The following is a 25,467-nucleotide window of genomic DNA, read 5'->3' as shown; positions in this document are numbered from 1 at the left end:
TCAACATCCTTCAGGGAGAGGAGTGCTACCAGAGCGTGCGGTTTCTGATTTAAACTCCTAGCGCTTAACAGCATAACCTTTCCTTTATTTGTGAGTGATATTTTCACATCAGAAATTTTGTCCTTGAGACCTTGCCTAAAAATGCACTATAGGGAAGGCAAGTGCCATAGCCAGTGTCCAAAAGCCTACAGGTGACAGGTGAAGACCTTCTCTGGCAAAGCAGAGTGGTCTATCAACCATGTCATCCCAGGCTGACAGGAACTGGATCCCCTTAGAATGTCACCAGCAACTAAGCTGGTTGTTGAAGTCATTCATTTTTTGTGTATATATTATGGTATCATCTTAGATGAGGATAGAATGCTGCTCAAGGCTAGGGACATACCTGCCTAGGACACATATTCAGAGAGCTCAGTCATGTCTGTCTTCATATAGTCCAGTCTCAAGTCATTCACATCAACATGAACTATGACAAGAGTCATAATGGTACATGTTGAAAGACTTGATTGCATGTGTGATCTGACAGATCCTGGCAGCCGGTAGCTGACATTAACCTTCTTGTCCAGCCTGGTGAGTGGGACATTTGTGTGTCTCACAATGGAGTCACCTATGACTAAAAAATTAGGTTTAGATGTGCTTTGCCTTAGGTGATTTGATGAGACACTGATGTGTGTGTTTTTGTGTGTATTGAGTGCCATATTAGGTATAGCATGTTTGTGTTTAGAAGCACTCTGGTGTTTAGATAGGTTTCTGGTGAGTACCTCCACATATGATGGTTTATGTGTTGAGTGCAACGTTTGTGCAGGAGGTGTAGTATGTAAGCTGACAACCTGATCACTTTTACTGTTATGTGTGCAAGAGAGCAAAGATTCCAGATTCTTTGTGTAGATGCAGCTCTCTCAAAATGTACTTGGGTGATTTAGGAGTAGAGGGTTGTCAGTGTACATGAGTCAGTTGCTACACTACCTCAGGATAACCATGTCAGTCAGGCTGGTAGCAGAAATGGAGGGAAACTGACCATCCATAATGCTAGGTTAAATCCTGTTTTCACAGTGGGAAGAGAAAATGGAGGGGTGTGGTGTAACTGGGAGATCTAAGCGGGATCTATATTAATGGGATGATCTATATAGGGTCTTCACTAGCAGAGGGTTCTCAAAATGGTATGAGACTATTGTAGAGTGAAAGTATTGGGACTGCTTTAGGGGCAAAAGCATAACTGAGATGCTCTCTGAGCAGCTAAGCTCTATTTAAGGACTTCTCACATGTATCACGGGCAGCTACTAAGGGAAAATGTATCTACTGAAGTTTTTGCGTCTATAACTGCCAGTGGTTACCTCCATTGCATGGTGGTGCACTACGCTTAAACAGATGAGTACGGCAGAGCAGTAGCTGGTCGCCTAAGTTTGTGTAGCTGCGTTAAAACAAGCGCAAATGCGGGGCTTATGTAGCAACAGTGAGCACACTGAATTAAACAATTTAACCAATAAAAAAGCTCAAAACTTAGCCCTGTGCTACAGTGAGCACACTGAATTAAACAAAAGATCAAAACTGAGCTCTGTGCCAGCAACCTTCAATCAGCTGACTCTTAACTGCACTCTCCTGCCACAAGGGTACAGGGTGGCCCGCTCCAACAAAAGATATTCTGGTTTAGTGCTCAGTTTAACAAATAGAACCAGATTCATCAGGTCTGAATCTAGTCAGTCTTACAGCAGATACAAAGTGCATCAAATCATCAAGAAGTTTTAAAAAATTAGCAAGATGGCAAAATACAGTCTAAAAGTGCAAAATATAGTATAAAATTGTACTTCTGGTTAGCAGATTGCAAGAAATTCCTTAGATTGCACATATGAATACAGCAGAGCAGTGGCTGGGCACCTGACTCTGTGGAGCTGTGTTAAAACAGTGAGCAAATTGAATTAAACAATTTAACCAAAAAAAGGTCAAAACTGAGCCCTCCCAGCAGCTGTCAATCATATAAGTCATATAGAGAGAGATGGAGATATATACAAATCTCTAGATAGATATTTAATGGAAATCTATGTGTGTGTGTGTGTGTATCTCTAGATATATATTTAATGTTTATATATATATATATGGATCTAGGACTATTGAATGAAAGTTCAATAGTCCGAATCCACAATAACTGAACACACTTTAACAAAAGCGCTTTCACCGAAAAAGCGCTTTTGTTAAAGTGCGTTACAAAAAAAAAAAACAAAAAATCAATAAATCTTCTTTTATGAAGGGGAGCAAGCCCCCTGCACCCCCCTACTTTTATATTCTCACTCTGAGGTCGAACTACAGTGGGGAAAAGGGAATTTTCCCTTGTCCACACCATAGTGCGACCGGCACAATGAGCATAATTGCCCGAAAGTGCCGCTTCGGTGAACAGCACTTTCGGTTAAGTATGTTCAGTGATTTCTGCTTCGGCAGAAAGTGCCATCGAGGATCTGTACAGATCCCATATATATATATATATATATATATATATATATATATATATATATATGTCTACCTGATAACACCAACATGCCAATACGCCGACAACGAAATAACCGACACGACAAAACCGAAAGTTCAAAAACACGAAACTTCACATGCCCAACAAACCACAATCCCGACAATCAACAAAACAAATAACTTTCCCGTAAAACACACACACACACAACACAAGCACACCAAAAACCTTACAAACCTACAGTAAACCTTACATACACAACTATATATGCACTAACCTTAATCCAAACCCTAACCCTAAGGTCCGTCACTATCGCACACTTACCTTACCCGCACCCTAACCCTAACTCACGTAATCCGCCCCTAACCCTTAAGTCTGTCACTATCGCACACTTACCTTACCCACACCCTAACCCTAACTCACTTAATCTGCCCCTAACCCTTAAGTCCGTCACTATCGCACATTTACCTTACCCGCACCCTAACCCTAACTCACTTAACCCGCCCCTAAACCTAATGTCCGTCACTATCGCACACTTACCTCACCCGCACCCTACCCTACCGTCCGTCTTTAGATATATATATATTTACCTATCCCTGAGATTCAATAATACCTACACTAAGTGTACGCCATTCTGAGTAAACAGACAACACAGATATAACTCACACCTTTTTCCTTCCAATTTTAGATCTGATGTTGTCATTTTCATTCATTTCTCAACGAATGGGTTCAGATCCGACCCTCTGATCCGACTCAGCCACCTTCTGTAGATTCTAGGATCCAACTCTCAAGCTTCTCCCTTACCCATAATACCCTTGACCGTGTAATACCTCAGATCTCATTTGCCACTCATCCAGATGGTCGGGAATGCAATTGCTCAAGCTCCTTGTGGGTTATAGTGAGTAAGCAACTAATTATTTCCTTTTTCTATAAGCTTTTTTCTTATTCTTTCCTAATTTACTAAGCCCCCTTACCTTCAATATCTTTCCTTACCAGTTTTTTTTTGGTATTTCTGTACTATCTTCTTTGGTAGTCTATTCCTCTCTCTTACCCACAGGTAATTTCTTGCTATACCATTGTTGGTAGTTGGTCCTTTTCCTTTTTTCTACTTCTAAAAACAAAATCCTTTTCTCTCTACTTGTTTGACTTATTTTTTTCCAGTATGGCTGATAAGCCAACTGGATTTAAGAAATGCCCTTCCTGTGGGCATACAATCCCCCAATTCTGATGCTCACAGGGAGTGCATTTATTGTTTTGGCCCAGCACATTGTAGACACCTCTTGGTCTGTCTGTGCAGCAATTAACGTGCAGCAATTAACATGAGAATGATACGTGATAGGAGGAATAAACTAATTTTAAAAGGCCTCCTTCTGGCCTCAGCTTCTTCTACAGACACGTCTTCAGGGACTCAAACCCCCTCTCAAAAATTGAAGGAGCCCAGGGAGCACTATAAACACTTACTTGTTCAGTCTCTTTAGTCCATACCTTCTTTAGAGCCACCAAAGAAGGGTTCTAAGACTTCAGATTTAAAGCCTTCGGATCTGACACCATCTGCAGTCACATCTCCTTGGCCCCAGGCTCCGAGGTTTTCTTTGGAGCTGGTATCCCAGAGATTAAGGTCTCCTTTTTTGTAAGACTCCCAAGAAGTTGTCAAGACCACCTTCCACATCCTCTTTCTTTAGGTCTTCTTGAAGTCTATCAGAGTCGGAAGTGGATAGAATGATAAGAAAATACCTCAGAATACCGATACAGATGGGTGTCCTGCCAGCTCCCATCAGATTTATGAACCATCAATCTTCTTTCCAGCTTGTACTTGCTCCTCCTATCCAACCAGCTGTTTCAGAGTCCTTGGATCTTAGAGTCAAACTGCCTGATCTGAAGGTTATTTCATCTTCAACTCCAGTGACTTCTCTGACCCAATTAGCTCCGACACTGGGGGAGCATGATGGCTCTCAGATCCGAAATAGCTTCAGAACTGAGGGGTGGACTTTGACTCTTAAGTTTCTGGAGCCATTGTATCCTGTTGAAGCTTTGGCACTGGATAGCTTGGCTCCAACTCCTCCTTCAGAGTGCAGGGTTCATGACGTTCATGACACCCGGGATTATCTACTGCAAGAGCCTCAGCTCCAGTGGGATTATCCTTGGCTTCTCCTGATCTGTCTGCATTAGGGGTGGTAGAGAGGGCGTTCTCTCATCCCAGAATAGTTTTGACTCTCCCTTTTTTGTATCCATGCCCTATCCCCTCTTTGGAGTCTTCTCATCCTACACCTCATGGAAAGCCAGCCAAGATGAGCTTCCAAACAGTTCCCCTCAAGGAACGCCCATCTCTTCCAATACCTCCCCAGAGCATCCCACTGAGGAGGTTTCTCAGAAGAGGGTGTGCAAGAGGAGGCACTTGGATTCCCCACACAAATCACTCACAGAAGACATCAATTTTGATGAAGGGAAAGGGTCCCTTACATCTCCACCTGTAGATGTCTTGTTTGGAAACATCTTAGAGATCCTTCACCAAAAAGGTGGATGGTCTTTCTAAACCCCTTCCCAGGAGGAATCAAAGTTTTTGGAAGCCTTCAGGTCTGACCCATCTATGTCTTGGTTTACCCCTGTGGATGAGTTTTATAAGCCTGGTCTCCTGCAAGTTGTGTAAGGACCTGGACTCCATGGAATCAATCCCCAAATGCCCAGAAAAAAGTTTGAGTGGCCCTGTTGACAGACAGTATTGCAAGTTGGGTGTGCGATGGATGAGAAAGAAACATTCTGGAGTGAGTTGGATGAAGTGGTGGTGAGTGTACCCAAGGGTGAGAGACTGGTGATTGGAGTGGACTTCAATGGGCATGTTGGTGAAGGGAACAGAGGGGATGAGGAAGTGATGGGCAGGTATGGTGTTAAGGAGAGGAATGCAGAAGGTCAGATGGTAGTGGATTTTGTGAAAAGGATGGACATGGCTGTGGTGAATACGTATTTTAAAAAGAGGGAGGAGCATAGGGTGACATACAAGCATGTAGGAAGATGCACACAGGTGGATTATATCCTATGCAGGAGGGCCAGTCTGAAGGAGATTGGAGACTGTAAAGTGGTGACAGGGGAAAGTGTAGTTAGGAAGCATAGGATGGTGGTTTGTAGGATGACGTTGGTGATCAAGAAGAGGAGGATGAGTGTGAGGGCAGCACTAAGGATCAAATGGTGGAAGTTGAAAAAGGGTGATTGTGAGGTGGAATTCAGGGAAGAGTGAAAGCTGGCACTGGGGGGCAGTGAAGAGTTAATGAATAGCTGGGTAACTACAGCAGAGATGGTAAGGGAGACAGCTAGAAAGGTGCTTGGTGTGACATCTGGACAGAGGAAGGAGGACAAGGAGACCTGGTGGTGGAATGAAGAAGTACAGGAGAGTATACAGAGGAAGAGGCTGGCAAAGAAGAAGTGGGATTGTCAGAGAGAGGAAGAAAGTAGACAGGAGTATAAGGAGATGAGGAGCATGGCAAAGAGAGAGGTGGTGAAGGATAAGGCATATAGAGAGTTGTATGAAAAGCTGGGCACTAAAGAGGGAGAAAAGGACCTGTACTGATTGACTAGACAGAGGGACTGAGCTGGGAAAGATGTGCAGCAGGTAAGGGTGATAAAGGATAGTGAGGGAAACTCACAAGCGAGGAGAGTGTGTTGAGCAGATGGAAAGAGTACTTTGAGGGGCTGATGAATGAAGATAATGAGAGAGAGAGAAGGTTGGATGATGTGGGGATAGTGAATCAGGAAGTGAAACAGATTAGCAAGGAGGAAGTAAGGACAGCTATGAAGAGGATGAAGAATGGAAAGGCTGTTGGTTCAGATGACATACCAGTGGAAGCATGGAGGTGCTTAGGAGAAATGGCAGTGGAGTTTTTAACCAGATTGTTTAATGAAATCTTGGAAAGTCAGAGGATGCCCGAGGAGTGGAGGAAAAAGTGATTTGGTACCTATTTTTAAGAATAAGGATGATGTGCAGAGCTGTAGTAACTACAGAGAGATAAAACACAGTCACAGCTTGAAGTTATGGGAAAGAGTAGTGGAAGCTAGGTTAAGAAGGGAGGTGATGATTAGTGATCAGTAATGTGGTTTCATGCCAGGAAAGAGCACTACAGATGCGATGTCTGCTCTGAGAGTGTTGATGGAGAAATATAGAGAAGGTCAGAAGGAGTTGCATTGTGTCTTTGTGGACTTGGAGAAAGCATATGATAGGGTGCCTAGGGAGGAGTTTTTGTATTGTATGAGGAAGTCAGGAGTGGCAGAGAAGTATGTAAGTGTGGTACAGGATATGTACAAGGTTAGTGTGACAGTGGTGATGTCTGCAGTGGGAGTGACAGATGCATTTAAGGTTGAGGTGGGATTAAATCAAGGATAAACTCTGAGCCCTTTCTTATTTGCAATGGTGATGGACAGGTTGACAGACGAGATCAGACAGGAGGCCCCATGGACTATGATGTTTGCATATGACATTGTGATCTGTAGTGAGAGTAGGGACCAGGTTGAGGAGACCCTAGAGAGGTGGAGATATGCTCTAGAGAGGAGAGGAATGAAGGTCAGCAGGACTAAGACAGAATATATGTGTGTGTATGATAGGGAGGCTAGAGGAATGGTGAAGATGCAGGGAGTAGAGTTGACAAAGGTGGATGAGTTTAAGTACTTGGGATCAACAGTTCAGAGTAATGGTGAGTGTGGAAGAGAAGTGAAGAAGAGAGTACAGGCAGGTTGGAATGGGTGGAGAAGAGTGTCAGGAGTGATTTGTGACAGACGGGTACCAGTAAGAGTGAAAGGGAAGGTCTATAAGAGGGAAGTGAGACCAGCTATGTTGTATGGGTTAGAGACAGTGGCATTGACAAAAAGGCAGGAGTCAGAGCTGGAAGTGGCAGAGTTAAAAATGTTAAGATTTGCACTGGGTGTGACAAGGATGGACAGGATTAGGAATCAGTATATTAGAGGGTCAGCTCAGGTTGGACAGTTTGGAGACAAAGTTAGAGAGGCAAGATTGCATTAGTTTGGACATGTGCTGAGGAAGGATGCTGGGTATATTGGAGAAAGGATGCTAAGGATGGAACTGCCAGGTAAAAGGAAAAGAAGAAGGCCTAAGATAAGGTTTATGGATGTGGTGAGAGAGGACATGCAGGTGTTTGGTGTGACAGAGCAAGATACAGAGGACAGGAAGAAATGGAAACAGGTGATCCGCTATGGCGACCCCTAACAGGAACAGCCAGAAGAGAAGAAGATGAAGTTGACAGACAGTATTGAACAAAAGGATTCCTGCAGATGCCATGGTTGGTGCAGCAGCCACCAAAAAGGAGCTGGCTGAACAAAGCTCCACTGTCCATTCCTCTAACAGAGAGTCTAGGACACTGGACAGGTTTGAGAAGCGAGTGTAATGCATCAGTGACACTTGCTCTGTGATCGCCAAACTACTTAACAGATTTCACCAGATTAAAGAGGGACTTGGTAAAGGAACATTCTAATACTGCCCCAGGGTCCATGTCTGCAGATGAACAGAAGTCCTTTTCCTCATGACTGGCCAACCTACAATCTATTACAAACGTGTCCATGAGGTTATTTTTTGCATACAGCTGAATGTACCTCAAGGGTGGCCGGTTCAGGCATAGCTATAAGGAGACATGCCTGGATGCGGTTGTGCAATTTTGTGGAGGCCTTCAAAGTGTCATTCATCAATGCTTCTTTTGATGGATCTTCTTTGTTTGGGCTAACTGTTAAAGTGAGTCTCTCTGGCAGTGAACAGAATGGAAAGACCTTGTCTGCCTTCAGAATCTGCTTTTCTACCCCACAGAGACCTTTCTCTAGGAATCAGTGTGATGGGAAGATGTGGTTCTGAAAATATCAAGGTCCTTTCCAGGTATCACATGGGGATCCCCCCCCAGAGGCAGAGGGGGAATAACTATAATGGTATATGTTGCCCACTCAGCAAGGGAGTCCACCAAACCATGGATCTTGATATTCCTTCTGTGATAGAGCCTTCCAGTGCTCTTGAAAGGTTGCTCAACTGTCCCTCTCTGGAGGCAGTTTGGGGCACTTATCCTTGCACCAAAAAGCCTGGATAGCCATCACAAACAAGACTCTTGGGTACAAAGGATAATATCTAGAGGGTATTTCATTCCCTTTTTACACTTTCCTGTAAAAAATAAGGAAAAGTCTCCCCAATGTTCCACCCAATCAGAGAGAGCTAGCAGCTCAAGAGATTTGAAAGTTGCTAGACAAAAGAGTCATCCAAGAGGTCCCCTGATACCAACTAGGATCCAGAATATTCTCAAGGTTCTTTTTAATCTCAAAAAAACAGGGGACCTGAGACCTATTTTGGATCTCAGTTATCTAAATCAGTTTGTAAAGAATTCCTCTTTCTGGATGGTCATGCTTTAGTCCATTCTACCTTTCCTACAGAAGGATGGCTGGATGTGCTCAGCTAATCTTCAAGGTAATAATCCCACATTAAAATGACCAGGCGATTTCAAAGGTATCTACACTTCCAGCTGGGAGCCCGTCATTATCAGTTCAGAGCGCAATCCTCTGGTCTCACCACAGCTCCCATGGTGTTCATGAAATACATGGCAGCAGTAGTAGCTTACCTGAGATTGCTCAGATTTAGAGTATTTCCTTACTTAGATGACTGGCTCCTCACCGAACTGACCAGGCATCTGCTCGTAAAAGCCAGAGACCATTTACTTTCATCTGTCTTACTCGCTTGGAATTACTAGCAACATGGACAAATCAAAACTTCAACCAGTCCAAGTCTTGGAGTTTATAGGGGCTCATTTAGAAGCAGTCAGTTCTCTAGCTCTTCTGCCTCAAAACAAAGTTCTTACATTTAAGAAACATGTCAGATTCTTTCTCTTCCTTCTCCCCCAGCAAAACTGGTCCTCAAAGCACTTGGGTTGAACGCTTCTGCAGTTTAATTCCCACTGCCCATCTCCGCATAGGAATTCTTCAGTGGACCCCAGCAGTGCAAAGGTCTTTTCATCCACACTCCTTAAGACATCCAAAAAAAATTTCTCAGGCTTGCAGAAAGTCTCTTCTTTGGTGGATTCTCTTTGAGGAGATTGGTAAAGGACATCCATTTATCTTTCCTTCACTGAATGCCATGCTGACTATGGATGCCTCCCAGTTGAGGTGCGGAGGGCATTACTTGGGATGGACTGTTCAAGGCACATGGTCCCCACAAGAGACCAATTTACATATCAATGTCCTAGAAATGAGAGCAGTGCTTCTAGTGTTGCAGGCCTTTCAGAGCTTTCTCCCTTTAGGGACTATTGCAATGCAGAAGGACATGTCAGTAGTCTAGTACATCACCAAATGGGGAACCAGATGCTACTGCCTTTGTCAAGAAGCAATAAAAGTATGTCAGTGGGCAATCTCATCCAACTGCATTCTTGTAGCGATATACATACCAGAGAAATCCAACATTCTAGTGGACAAACTCAGCAGGACCACCCTCATGCCTCACAAGTGGTCTGTCAATCAATCAGTGGCAAACATGATCTTCCACAAATGGGGTCAACCATGCTGTGACCTATTTGCATCTTTCCTCAACACCAAATGCAGCAGATTCTTTGCCCTTGTTCCACCTCAAGGTCAGTCAACGAGAGATGCTCTAGTACATGTTTGGCTCTCCGGTCTCCTTTATGCTTATCCTCTCCTGCCTTTCATCACCAAGTTTCTACAGCAAGCACTTTGGTTGAAGAACACAGTAATCATTGCTCCCTTCTTGTCTTGACTGGTGTGGGTCCCCTTTTTTGGTCTCACCTAGTACATCCTCCATGGATGCCAGATCCCAGCCCAGACCTCCTGTCTCACTTGTCAGGGCAGATTCACCTGAACATTGTAGGCCTCAAGTTGACCACATGAGTTCTCCAATTCCAATGATTGCTAGACGTTCTAGGCTTTCTTTCCCTAGTCTCATCTGATAAACCTTTGACTAGGAAGATTTACAAAAGTAAATGGAAAAGATTTTCTTTTTGGGCTCATCAAAGAGATTTAGATCCCTCTACCATCCCACTTCCTGCTATTATAGATTTCCTTGCCTTGACTTTTGAAGGCAGGGCAAGTTTTTCCAGTATTACAGTTTACTTAGCAGCCATCTCTAAGTGTCACATTGAAGGTAATGATTCTCCATTAGCATCATTTAAATTATGTAAGGCTTTTCTTAAGGGTACCTTTTTACTCAAACCTCCAATAAAGGACCCTACAATACCTTGGGAAGTCACTATGGTTTTGCAAACTATAATACATTCTCCTTTTGAACCATTAGCTAAAGTAGATCTTGATTTCTTTCCAGGAAAACTGTCTTTCTGGTGGCTATTACTTCTGCAACATGAGTATCTGAGCTCCAAGCACTATCTTCCAAACCACTGTATTTGATTTTTCACAAAGTCAGAGCTAATTTATGCACAAAGCCTTCATTTTTATGTAAAGTTGCTTCTGAAGCCAACATCAATAATTTGCCAATTTTCTTCCCCAAATTTGAAAATAAAGGAGAATACACCTTTCATCTTCTAGACATACATAGACAACTCATTTTTTTTTATCTTCACAGGACCAAGGCATTTAGGAAAACTGATCAATTATTTGTCTCCTTCACTAATAGAAAAGGTAAACTATTTTCAAAAACTACACTGACTAATTGGATAACAGATTGGCTAAATGGATAGCAGATTGTATCTCCTATGTTTATACCTTGAGAAGGAAAAACTTTACCAAGTCAACCAAAGGAGCAGTCAAGCAAGTCAATGTCCACATCAGCTGTTTTTGAACTCGAGCATTCATTGATATTTGTGCAGCTGCTACATGGTCTATTATCCATACTTTTATTGCTCATTACAAATTGGATATCATCTCCAGAAATAGAGCTGCTTTTGGTTCCATGGTTCTCCAGAACATTCTTCCATGAAGGCCACCCAAGGTTACCATAGCAAGGAGACTCTGTCCTATTCATTGAGGAATGATTGAAAATGACATCAGATAAAGAAATTATGTACTCACCATAAATTTCCATCTGTGTTGCCCATTTTCGTTCTTCCTCAACTTCCCGGCCTCTTTTCCTGTCCTTGAGAGGGACCTAATGGAATTGTTGATAGGATCCATAGTTCCTATTTGAGCTCCTGATCTTTCAGCTGTCTCTTTTCTGTCATAGCATTATTATTGTATTTTCTGATAATAATACATATAATAGCAAACTAGATCTGAGGTATTGCAGTGGTCAGGGGCATTATGGGTAAGGGAGGAGCTCGAGAGTCAGATCCTGGAATTTATAGAAGGTGGCAGAGTCAGAGCCAAACCCTTTTACTGAGGAAGAATGAAAATGGGCAACACAGATAGAATGTTATGGTGAGTACATAACTTCTTTTTTCCTGCTGATACTCATGGAGCTTTAAATGTTGACAGGGATTCATAAAGGTTACCACAAAGTGTAGACAGCATGTACACCTAGTGTAATCTGTCTGAACGACTTGAAAGCACAAAAAACTTTGATAAGAATATTCTTGAATACATATCGTGCACACTTAGTGTATATTTTATTGAATCTGGCCCTAGATATATATCTTTATCTATATCTATCTATCTATCTATCTATCTATCTATCTATCTATCTATATCTTTGTGTGTGTGTGTGTGTGTGTGTGTGTGTGTGTGTGTGTGTGTGTGTGTATATACATTTATATATATATATATATATATATATATATATATATATATATATATATATATATATATAAAATCTTGTATATTTAGCTATAAATATCTTTATATGGGTCTACTTCACAAGAACGAAATCTCATTTCCGAAGACGAGAAGACCGAAATAAGAACTTTGAAATATCATTTAAATGAACAACCACATAGCTGACAAGTTTCCTCCCATGGTAAGTAACCACTGGGCCCACAAGGGGAAATTTACCCTTTTCCCCACTGTAGTGCAGACCCAGAGTTGGTATACTTAAGAAGGGTGTGGGGGTGGAGCACCCCACCTGGGCAGGTTGGAGACGGTGCAGTGTATTTTCCGTTAGTTGTTGGCCTAGTGATTACTTAACCATGGGAACTTGTCGGCTATGTGTTCATTCATTTAAATGCCATTTCAGAGTTCTTGTCTGGGTCTTCTCATCTTTAGCAATGTGTGATTTCATTCTTGTGAAATCAACCCCTTTATATACATATATCTTTATATTTTTTTAATTTTAGGTGGTTTCTTTTTATTGGCTATCTATTCTTATATTAAGGCATATGCATTCTATAGGTATTTGTTTCTGATGAAGTTCAAACAATAAATTGAATGAAAGTGCTTAATTCACTGGTTCAGGTTGTTGTTCTTCCACTCAGTCCAAGAAATTCATAGTTTTGCATAGTTTAGTTTCTTCTTTTTATGGTTTCATTAGTATTTGTTTGGTTTTCCATTTGGATTCATGGCTGAATGACTACATGCTGAACTTGGCTCTTGTAGCCAGAGTTTGATGGATCTAACTGCTCACAATGTGCTTTCTGAGATTTTAAGTACATTCCAATTACTAGCAGACACTGCAGCTAAGGCCCACAGTTTGCAACAAGGTTTCGATAACTTGTTGCCTGTTCTAGAAATGAGCTGCATAGTCCTGGACAAGGTAACAAGGAATTAGATGCTTCATTGACTGCTTCACCTGTTTGTGACATTGATTTTCTGGAACAATCACTTTCCGAATGTATGAACAATCCATTTTTTCATAACAGTGCTTATGTTCGGATGGGTACTGTTTTTTCATTTAGTCCTAATATAGACTGTGTTACCAATTGTAAGTCCCTGCCATATAAATTTGAGAAACTATTAACATCTTACAAAAATTTTGAATATGACAACTTTTATCTTGCTCTCTGTATTCACAGTGAGATAGTTCCATTTGGCTTGCGGTGTTAAAAATTTCCAAACAGAATCACCACAGAGTCACATTTACAAAGAGTTGGGTCACATTTAAAATGAAGCAGGACTTCTGGTTCTCAAAGTGGTTACTAAATCCAATAGAGACAAACTTGATGCCTTAAAAAGCTGAAATAAGGTCCCTGAATGCAACTATTTTAAAACATCCATCATTCAATGTTCACATACGTTTATGGGACAGTATTTCTGCCAGAATTAGCAGATATGTCATTATAATCATTCATAGGGAGAACAAGAAATTGCACAGAGATATCAAGCAATACTGAAACCAACAAGCACACATTTTAAAAGATAACCAATCTATTCCTATTACATATTTGCTGCAGCAGAATGTTACTGCAATTGCTATTGGTGAAGCTGCTTCATCTTTCCTTCCAATTCAGTTAGCACTAATTCCAACAATCATCAAGATGGGACAACCGGGGATAATATTATCCCAAACAATGTAGTCTTAAATCAGACTACTATTAATGATTTTTTATCCGCAGAAAGAAGAAGTGTCCAAGGGAAGGGCAGAGCTTCGAGAGGCCAAGAAAGAAGAAAAGGTTGGAACATGGGCAAGAATCTGCGGTAGACCTAGAATCTTTGATTGTTCTGAAATCAGTTTGTCTAAAATAGTTTTTTTTCTGACAGCCACCTGAGTCTCTTAAGAAAAGGTTTCACATATATACCTGCTCAAAGAGCTGATGTGACCAACGTGTTGCTTGATTTTAGATTATTTTTGAGGTTCTTAAGTACATTTTGAATGATATTTCTGAAGCACTTTTAATCCTATTTTGCACAACACTCTTAATATCTACTTAAAGGTGTGCGACCATGATATTAGAGAATTGTTACAACAAAACAGTTTAAGTGGTATAACTTATCTAAGATGAAAGTTGAGTCCCTTAATGATTTAAAGAACAATAATTAGATTAGAATTATGAAAGCCAGCAAGGACACTGGGATAGTAGTAATGGAATAAAAGATTTACGAAAATAAGATTGAACTGTCTTTAAAAGATGACATGTTTTATAAGGCTATACCACTGTATGAAGTCAGCCAGAAATTTGAATTTATTGATGATTTTTTGTTTGAACTCTTACACAGTAATAGGATTGCATTGGATGAATACCATTTTTGTTGGTCGAACAGCCTAGCTTGGGTAAACTTTTTGGTATCCCCGAGATACATAAAAAACAAATGGATACACCATTCAGGCTTATTTTTTCTTGGAGAAATACTAAGACCAAGAACATTTCTCATTATCTAGATTTGTTATCTGATAACTTTATGGTGACTTTAGATATAGACACTCTTTATACCAGTATACCTCACTTTGAAGGTTAAGAGCTTACCAATTTCTTTCTTAACACACTTTCATGGACAGTCAGAAGATTGCTATTTTATGCGACCTTATAGAAGTTGTTTTAGAAAATAACTTCTTTTCTTTTAATGGAAAATGTTATCATCAGCAAAGAGGCATGGCTATGGGGTCTAAAATGGCCCCCACCTATGGTAACATAGTTTTAAACTCTTGGAAGGTGGAATGTCTTGTCAAAATTAAAGGGTTTGAAAAGACAAGGTTATACAAAAGATATATAGATGATAACTTTTTTATTTAGTAGGGCACCAGGGCTGAAATGGATTTGTTCCTACAAGCACTTTCAGACAGCATTCATTTTTTAAAATATTCTATATCTAATGTTGGGACAAGGGTACAATTTTTGGATGTTGAAATATTTCTTGATAAAGATAAGTTATTTTTCCAGTCTAATATTTACCACAAAGAGGTATTTAGGAACAACTTTTTGGAATTCACCAGTCAACATCCTTTCTTTATGAAGGCCAATGTTGTGAAAGGACAACTCCATCTGTTGAGAATCTTTAGTGAAGATTTGGTGTTTGATAGAGAATGTCGGTTTTTGAAAAAAAATTGTTTCTAGACAGTAAATACTCTGAAAAGGTATTAGATAGATTAATTGTAGGAATTAGTGAGCAAAGACAGACAAACGTTCCAGCCCATACTTAGAACTGGTTTTGAAAATGTTAAGTGTACACACACCAACCAGGATATGAAAATTAGTTTCCCCCTCCCTATTAGCTTAGACATCTATCAAATCAGAAATATTTTGACCAAGAACTGGTGTATTATACATGGCAATTGAGAATTATCTCAAGTGTTAGGTGCAGGCCCTAGTTTTTGTCACAAAAAGACCAAGAATTTAAAATCAGTTTTTGAACACAACAATTTTTTTACTTTATTATTTTGGGTCTCATAATCATTCAAAGAAAGATATGTTCTGACATGGTAACTGTTGTGTGTAAATACATTCATCAGTGTACTAGTTTTACTTTTAAACGTAATTACACTGTTAATATTTCTGATTATTTTAACTGTAACACAGTTAATGTAGTCTACCTAAGATTTTGTGATATTTGTTTAAATTATTATATAGGTAAGACTACACAAAAATTATTTGACTGGATTAAAGGATACTGTTTAGCTATTACAAACTGTGACCAGAAAGATGCCTTAGCCAAACACAGGGTTTACTGCTTTGGATTTATATGTTTTAAATTCTTGTTTTAGAACAGTTAGTACATTTTGTAGGAGATGTTCATGCATTTCTTGAATTATGTGAACTCAGATGGCAATTCTTTTTGGATACTGACGTCTTTCTGGGTCTAAATTATAACTTAAACATTTAATGTGCATTAAGATGGTACTATTACGAAGTGACATTAGTTTTTTTAATTTTTAGGTGGTTTATTTTTAGTGAATAGCCATGTCAAGCCACTCTCTTCAGCTAAGTGTATAATTTTTAGAAAGTTTATATATCTTTTCTACTTTAAAGTTTTTCCAAACAATTTCTTGTATTATTCTACTACCCTATTGTATCCTTAAGAGTCTCTCTCTTTAGTCTATTTCCCTTTATTACCCTTTTCTTACCTTTGAGGTAATTTTTCATTACCATCATTGGTAATCCTTCTTCCTTGTCTCTTCTTACCCTTTTGGGTAGCCTTTCCTCTTCTTTTTGATACTGTTTTTCTTCTCCACTTCATGATGTCAGATAAGAAAAGTAGTGTTGGTTTTAAACAGTGTAAGGATTGCAGTCATAAGTTACAGCTTTCCGATGGCCATGACTTATGTGTCTGTTGTTTGAATATCTCCCACCTTACTGTGGATCCGCAGTGTGGGATTTGTAGAAATGTTTCAACCAGGACTCCTAACGAGAAAAAGAACAAGTTAATCCTGAAAGGTTTTCTCAAATCTCCTTTCTGTGAGGCTATCTCTGGGTTGGAGGGCTCACCCCCTCCTGCTAAACCCCATAAGAGGCATTCTTCCTCTTCCTCATCGAAGTCGCTCACTTCATCTCCCTCTGGAGATCATAGGGAGTCGACTCATAAGAAGGTGAAAATGACTGCTACTTCGGTGCTGCCACCTGTGACCCTTTCGGCTCCAGGCTCAGCACTGCCCCAGTTGATTCTTGCTCCAGCCATGTCTTCCTTATTGACACTGGCACCAGAGTTCCCGGTGCAGACAATTATGGCTCCGACAGTTCCGTCACAGCCCTTACCAGCACCGTCCATGCAGATACAGTCCCCTTCAGCACCGTTGGTGCAATCCCCTTCGGCTCTGAGTATGACGTTACTGTCCTCCACGGTGCAGACACTTTCGGCACTGACATGCTCTTTGGTACAGTCCTTTTTGGCACCATCATTGTTACCATGCAGACACCTTCCTAGACAGCACCGTACCCATTGGTGCAGACACTTGCTTTTACAGTGCAGACATCTTTGACTTCTATGCCACTGATGTCAGCGCAGACTGCTTTGACACCATTCTCTTTGGTACAGACATCCTCAGTTCTGGGCTCTGCACCTCTCGAATTTGCAAGGACCAAGCACTCTCCTTCCTTGGATCCATTCGTTGGTAGCCAATATAGTCCTTTTCTAGAAAGACCAGAATCGCCCTCAGGTTTCTCTATGAGGTCGACCAGGAGCCTCTTTGAGCAAGATGTGTTGCGGCTTCTTGACCAGTTGTTGGTGGCCAGAGGTCTCTCTCAACCGTCAAACCCAATGTTCCCTCCTTCAGGTGAATGTATATCTCCTCAAACTCCAACGTATACTCCTCCTTTGAGTTCCACCCAAGTATCAAAGCCCATTACGTTGGTAGCCAATATAGTCCTTTTCTAGAAAGACCAGAATCGCCCTCAGGTTTCTCTATGAGGTCGACCAGGAGCCTCTTTGAGCAAGATGTGTTGCGGCTTCTTGACCAGTTGTTGGTGGCCAGAGGTCTCTCTCAACCGTCAAACCCAATGTTCCCTCCTTCAGGTGAATGTATATCTCCTCAAACTCCAACGTATACTCCTCCTTTGAGTTCCACCCAAGTATCAAAGCCCATTACTCCAACAGCAGCTTCCCTCCCTCCGACCCCAAAAGTGGATCTCACTTTGGAACTGGAGTCATCCTTGTGGCCCTCAGTGCACTGGGCATTGGGCTCTTCTCAGGCCAGTAGCTGTGCTGTGGGGGAGGGCATTCTTGGTTCCACACTGATTTTTTTTCTATGGCACCCACCAGGAATCCTCCCTCTCTCACACTTCACAGTCCTCTTGAGACTCCTGGTCTGGGAGTCAGCTCGTTGGGGCAGGGCTTCCATCCCTCCTTGGGCAGGCTGGCCTTCCAGGCCATGGAGAGGGTGCTTGCCTCGCAGGCAACCCCCACATGTCAGAGTCCCCCCCCTCTGTGCCGCAACTCTCACAAGCCTCAACCGCCGGACACTGGGCACAAGGCCATCTTAGATTTCTCCTCCTCAAGAGACCCTCTCTTTGCAGTCTTCCTCAGAACCTCCCACTGAGGAAGTATCACGCAAAGCGTCATGCAAGAGGAGGCACATGGACTCCACTGAGGAGTCTTTGACTGAAGATATGGACATTGATGATGGGGAAGGGTCCCCATGGTCACCATCTAATGAGGTTTCCTTTGGTGACATCCTCAAGATCCTTAGACAGATGGGTGACTGGAAGTCCTATAATCCTTCCTTAGAGGAACCCGTATTCCTGCAGGCATTTCGTGTCCGGTCCCCTACCTCCTGGGTTACCCCACCGGCCGATGAGCTTGTCCAGCTCATCATCTAGCATGCATGGAAGGCTCCTGACACCCTGGAAGCAATACCACGGACACGATATAATTTTATCACCCCTAGCTGAGCATCTCCATTGGTCATTGAGGTCTTCTAGTAGATGCCATGGTGGTGGCGGGGGCAACTATAAAAGACTTGGCAGAAGAGAGCCAAACTGTCCATCTGCCCAACAAGGAGTCCCGGGCGATAGGCAGACTAGGGAAGCATGTGTTTGCTTCATCGATCTTCACCGTAAGGTCTTTGAACTATGTGGCACACTTTACAAGGCTCCAGAGGGATCTAATCAACCAACTCTCTGAAACCTTGGCAGGAGCTGTTTCTGATGTGGTCTGTGACAACATAGCTTCTCAGATTGCTACCCTAGAGTCCATTTCCAATTCTTCCATGCGTTTTATTTCTCACGCAATGGAAGGAGCAGCTAGAGTGGCAGGCATGGGTATAGTCACCAGATGACATGCCTGGAATCACCTTTGCAGACTCCTTTAAGGGTTCCTTTATCGAGGCCACTTCTTTGGCCCTAAAGTTAAAGATACGCTGGTAAGGTGCAAACAAGATGGGAAGACCCTATCTGCCGTTGATGTCAGACACTACACTTCTCAACAATTCTACTCCCGAAATCAGAGGAGCGGGAAGATGTGGCACAGGAAATTACAGGGCTCTTTCCATGATGCACGTGCCGAGTTCTCCCCTAGAGGCAGAGGGGAAAACTCCAATGGAAGATTCCCCTTTTTGGGGCAGAGGAGGTCCGTGAAACTGGGGTTTCAGAGATTCTTTCTCTGGCTAACCCTATCAGTGCTCCTGAAGCATTGCCTGACTGCTCACCTTTGGAAGTGGTCAGGGGTGTTTTTCCTTATACCCCACTGCCTGGCGAAACATAACCACCAATTCTTGGGTACAACAGATAATATCCAGAGGCTATCCCATCCCCTTCCATCTTTGTTCAACCTCATCCAGAGTTTTACCCGACATTCCACCCAGTCAAAGGGGAGCAGCAGCACATGAAATCAAAAAGCTGCTACAAAAAAAGTCATCCAAAGGGTCCCCCCAAACCAGATAGGATCCGTTTTTTCTCAAGGTTCTTTTAAGTGCTAAAAATACGGGACTGGAGACCAATTCTGGATCTTAGCACACTGAACAAATTTGTAAAAACAGAGAAATTCCGGATGGTCATGGTTCAGTCTGTCCTTCCTCATCTGGAAGAAGATTATTGGATGTGATCTGTAGAGCTTCAAGATGCAAACTTACCACATAAAAATGGACAAACTCCTCAAGAAGATACCTCCACTTCTGCATAGGAGCCAGCCACTACCACTTTCAAGCACTGCCTTTCGGTCTCTCTACAGCCCCCAGAGTGTTCACCAAATGCATGGCAGTGGTTATCGCTCACTTGCAACTTCAAGGATTTCAGGCATTTCCATATCTAGATAACTGGCTCCACACCGCCCCCACCAAGCGTCTACTGAAAGAAGCCCTGCACTACACCCTCCTCACAGCACAACACCTGGGAATTACTATAAACTGGGAGATGTCCAACATGACTCCAGCCCAGCCTTTAAAATTCATTGGGGTACTGTTGGACATGAGAAATTGCACAGCTTCTCTTCCGGACCACAGACTTCAAAGAATAAGGCAACAGGTTCAACTGCTGCTCTGTCACCACAAATCTCCCGCTCGATCTATACTCCAACTCTTGGGGTCAATGGCAGCCTCGATCACCATTGTTCCTCTAGCCAGATTCCAGATGAGGCTCCTTCAGTGGTTACTTCTCACTCAGTGGTACCCTCTACAACATCCTTTGTCTTTTCAGATAAGTGTAACTCAGAGATGCAAGCATGATTTACTCTGGTGGATGTCTCAAAATCCCCAACAATGGTCTCACCCCATCAGCCAAAAGCCACAGTGACCACAGATGCCTCTCTGATGGGGTGGGGGGCTATGTCCAAGGCACCTGGTCAGAGACAGAGACCCTTTTGCATATCAATGTCCTGGAACTGAGGGCAGTGCTACTAGCGTTGCAAGCATTTCATTCCATCTTTCTGTCAGGGACAATTGTGATCCAATCAGACAATATGTCAGTGGTCTGGTACATCAACAAGCAAAGGGGCACCAGATCCTACCTGTTATGCCAAGAGGCCTTGAGAATATGGCAATGGGCGATAACTTCCAACCACTTTCTAATTGCAATGCACATTCCTGGGAGCTCCAACGTGAGAGCAGACAAATTGAGTAGGTGCATTCTACAACCTTTGAGTGGTCCCTCAAACCTGTGATAGCAGCAAAAATCTTCAACTGCTGGGGCCAGCCTTGCTGTGATCTATTCACCTCCCAAACCAACTTCAAGTGCAGCAACTATTTTGCTCTCATCCCCCCACAGAGGCAGTCACTAAGAGATGCTGTAGTCCACGCTTGGCCCTCTGGTCTACTTTATGCTTATCCTCCTCTCCCCCTCATCTCCCAATTTCTGAAGAAAGCACGGCAGTTGTAAAGCAAAGTTATCCTCATTGCTCCATATTGGCCTCAACAAGTCTGGTTCCCCTTCCTCTGGCCTCACCTGCTAGATCAACTGTGGATCCTCAATCCATCTCCAACATTGATCTCTGATCTGCAGGGTCTGACTCACTCCAATCTAACAACCCTGAAGCTGACAGCTTGGTTTCTCCACTTCCAATGATTGCCAGGCAGGAAAACCTCTCATCCCCAGTGTGCAATATTCTTATTGCGTCTCATAAATCGTCCACCAGACTAATCTATCTCAATAAATGAAAAGGTTTTCTCTATGGGCAGCGAAAAAACAGTTATACCCCTTGTCAGTCCCAGTTTCGGTGGTTTTGGATTACTTATCACACCTTTTCCACTCTGGGGTGTCTGCCTCTACTATTCATGAGCATTTAGCTGCCATTTCGAATTTCCACATTGGTTTTCAGGATTCTTCACTCATGTCACATAGACTCTGTAAAACTTGCTTGAAGGGGGTTCTTCACCTAAAACCTCCCTTTAGAGAACCAGTACAACCACGGGATTTGGTCTTGGTTCTGCAAACCCTAACAGCTTCCCCCTTTGAACCTGCATCTTCATGTGATTTAAAATATATCTCATGGAAAACTTTGTTTCTAATTGCAATCACATCAGCCAGAATCTTGTCAGAACTTCAAACCTTATGCATCAAACCTCCCTATCTTATCTTCCATAAGGAGGTTTGAATCTTGCAAAGGGATAATTGGCTGAAAGCAAAATGGTCCACAAGGGCAGTTAGTTAGCTACCTAGTACCTAAGTAATGCTAAAAGCGCTAATGCTAGCGTCCGTCTCCTCTAGTGTCATAACACATAGTTAGGGGGGCTTGCAGGTCAGCAGGTGGTGGTGTGGGGGGGAGGGGAAGTGTGTGTGTGAAAGAAACATCCATCCCTATATATAATAGAGCGTGCTGGAGGGACAGATTCATCACCCAGAGACTCCCTATGCTGCTGAAAAAAATCCCGGTACATGTGAGCAGAGGCACCTCTCTGGTCTTGTTCAAGAGGAATCTTGACCCAATGGGGAGATTGCAGATATACCCCAGGGATTACAAACTAAAAAGGTGTGAAGCCACATAACTATGGGCTAGGCTTATAAATGCCCTTGGGCAGATAGCCTAGTATGAACCTATGAACCTATGAACCTATGATAGGGTATCACTGAGAACTAATTCTTCTTTTTTACCAAAAGTGGTGTCAGAGCGGTCTGTCAACCAATCTGTTGTTCTTCCAGTATTTTTTCTAACCACTGTAACAGGGGAGAGTATTGCCTGCACTCCTTGGTTGTTCATAGGCAAATACATTTTTATCTGGACAGAACAAAATCTAACCGTAAATCAGACCAACTATTTCTGGCCTTTTCTGGACGAAGACTAGGTCATCCTGTCTCAAAAGTTACATTGGGTTCGTGGTTGAGAAATTGCATTACCTTTATCTACAACAAGAACAATGTCACCTTGCCTCATAGAGTGAAAGCACATTCTACAAGGTCTATGGCAATTTCAGCAGCTTTTCATGCTAAGACTTCCCTCAATGATATTTGCTCAGCTGCAACTTGGGCCAAACCTCATACCTTTATTCTTCATTACAAATTGGATTTGGCTTCCAGATGTAGAGCTTCCTTTGGCTCTATGGTGCTTAGGAATGTCCTTCCACGAGGGCCACCCAGGGATACAGGTAGCTGGGGACGCTGTCCCATCAGTAAGGAATGAGTGAAGATTAACAACATCAGATAAAGAAGTTATGTCTTACCATAACGTTCCATCTGTGTTGTTCTTCGTTCATTCATTATTCCCCACCCTCCGTCCCCCTCCGGAGGTTCCTGGTTGATCTCATATACTCCTTTACTGTAGGTCTCTTATGACCAGAGGTAGTCTCTACTTTTGTCTATCAACTTGCAAACTCGATCTGAGGTAACAGGGAGCAGAGCATTCTGGGTAGGACATTGGCTCAAGAGTTTTAGGCTGATCTGAGCTTGATATATGGCCGGCTCAGTTCCAAGGACGGAACCGATAACCCATCAGTAATGAATGAATGACGATCAACAACACAGATGGAACGTTATGGTAAGACATAACTTCTTTTTTTAATTGGAATTATCTTTCTGCCTTTATTGATAAGTTAATGGGGGATGCTGTTTTATTGAGGGAGACTAAATATGCACCCATTTTAAAACAAGGGTTTACTGCCAAAGTGCAGACAGATTCTCATCAAGATGTGGTTAGATTCACCCTTCTGATCTTTTCTGATATGGGAGCTATTCATAATATTTCTCTAAGAATTGGTGGATACTACAAGGCAATAAAGTACTGTTTAGTGTAGTAGGAGACTGTTCAACAGTTCTGCTATAAAAACATGAAGACATTGAAACAATATTTTGAAATAAGTGATCAGTGTTTACATTTTAGTAAGACTCAAGTTGTTGGCATGTTTAAATGTGGTAAATGTAATGTTTGTGATTGTATATTTGTAAAAAATTCGTTTTAGAGCAATGCAGTTTTAACCATCAGATTTTGTGTTTTTACAACTGCAGTTCTAGATCAGTAGTGTATTTGAGTACCTGCCAGGTTTGTACAAGCTTTTACATAGGTAAGACCATTGGGCGTTTTGCTGACTGTATTAGAGAACACAAGTCAGCCATCAAAAATAAGGATATAAAAACGCCTTAGTGAAACATAGTGGTATATGTAAGGATTTCAGTGGTATCACATTTGTAATGTTGAAACAGATCTCAGATTTTATTGGAGATGTTAATACTTGTTTAGAATTTATAGAACTTAAAAGACAGCTGTACTTAAACGCTGACACACCACCCCAGCTTTAATGAAATGTTGAACATTAAGAATACATTAAAGTGGAGCCTGTGAGGAAGTGATGTCATTGTTTTTTTTATTGGTTCTTACTGGGTATTTCAACTTTAGTTATTGTACTGATTTTATTCTGATGAAGATCTTAAAGTAAAAATGAGAATGAAAGTAGCCGATTATTACCGTTCGCTGGTGTACTGTTCTTTTACCATCCATCGTTATGTGATATTTTTTGAAGTTAAGATTTTATGGGGGGTTAGTGTGTTAGTGAGTATATCTATTTATCTATCTATCTATATATATATATATATATATATATATATATATATATATATATATATATATATATATATATATATATATATATATATATATATATATATATATATATATATATATATATATGGGTCCCCTTGACTTCATCGACACGCTGAAACACAGACGCTAAGAAGACCAACACGAGAAGACCGACGAGACAGATGATCGACAATGTGAAATCCCGACAGCCGAAACACCGACACGGGCAATGTGTGAACGCGAGTTGGTAAGTGTGCGATAGTGAGGGATTTAGCGTTAGGGAGTGGACAGGTAAGTGTGTGCTAGTGAGGGATTTAGCGTTAGGGAGCAGACAGGTAAGTGTGCAATAGTGAGGGATTTAGCGTTAGGGAGCGGACAGGTAAGTGTGTGCTAGTGAGGGATTTAGCGTTAGGGAGCGGACAGGTAAGTGTGTGCTAGTGAGGGATTTAGCATTAGGGAGCGGACAGATAAGTGTGCGATAGTGAGGGATTTAGCGTTAGGGAGCGGACAGGTAAGTGTGAGATAGTGTGGGATTTAGGGTTAGGGTGCGGGAAAGGTGAGTGTGCGGTAGTGACGGAATTTAGGTGTAGTGGCAGGTTAAGTGAGTTAGGGTTAGGGTGCGGGTAGGGTAAGTGTGCGATAGTGACGGAATGTAGGTTTAGTGGTGGGTTAAGTGAGTTAGGGTTAGGGTGTGGGTAGGGTAAGTGTGCGGTAGTGTCGGACCTTAGGGTTTGAGTTAGGGTTAGTGCATGTATAGTTGTTTGTTATGTGTAGTTTACGTTTTGTGTGTCGGTGTTTTGGGTGTCGGCGTTATGGTGTTCGGTTTTGTGAGTTGTCGGTTTTGTGCGTTTTCAGTGTTTTGGTGTCGTTGTTTTGAGTGTCGGGTTTGTGGCGTGTCGGTGTTGTGATAGGGATCTATATATATATATATATATATATATATATATATATATATATATATATATATATATATATATATATATACACACACACACACACACACACACACACACACACAGAGATGTATATCTATTTGTCTATATATATATATATATATATATATATATATTTTTTTTTATTTATTTATTTATTTTATTTTTATTTATTTATTTTCCATTTGTTTACCAGGTTAGTCCGAATGGGCACAAGGTGACCTTTTTCAGCAGAGGCCCGGGGAGAAAAGCTCCAGATACATGATAAAAAATTATAAAAAAATAATAAAAATAACAAAAAATTATATAAACATAGCTATTTTGTACAAAGAGCATAGAACATATAAAAGGAGTAAAATCAGAGTTTTATAAATGATGCAGCATACAATGGTTAGAATATTGAGAGACAAATTA

This window comes from Protopterus annectens, chromosome 8.part0 (assembly GCF_019279795.1).
Source record: "Protopterus annectens isolate FY-2018-M chromosome 8.part0, PAN1.0, whole genome shotgun sequence".
Lineage (NCBI taxonomy): Eukaryota > Metazoa > Chordata > Ceratodontiformes > Protopteridae > Protopterus > Protopterus annectens.
This window is presented reverse-complemented; position numbering follows the sequence as displayed.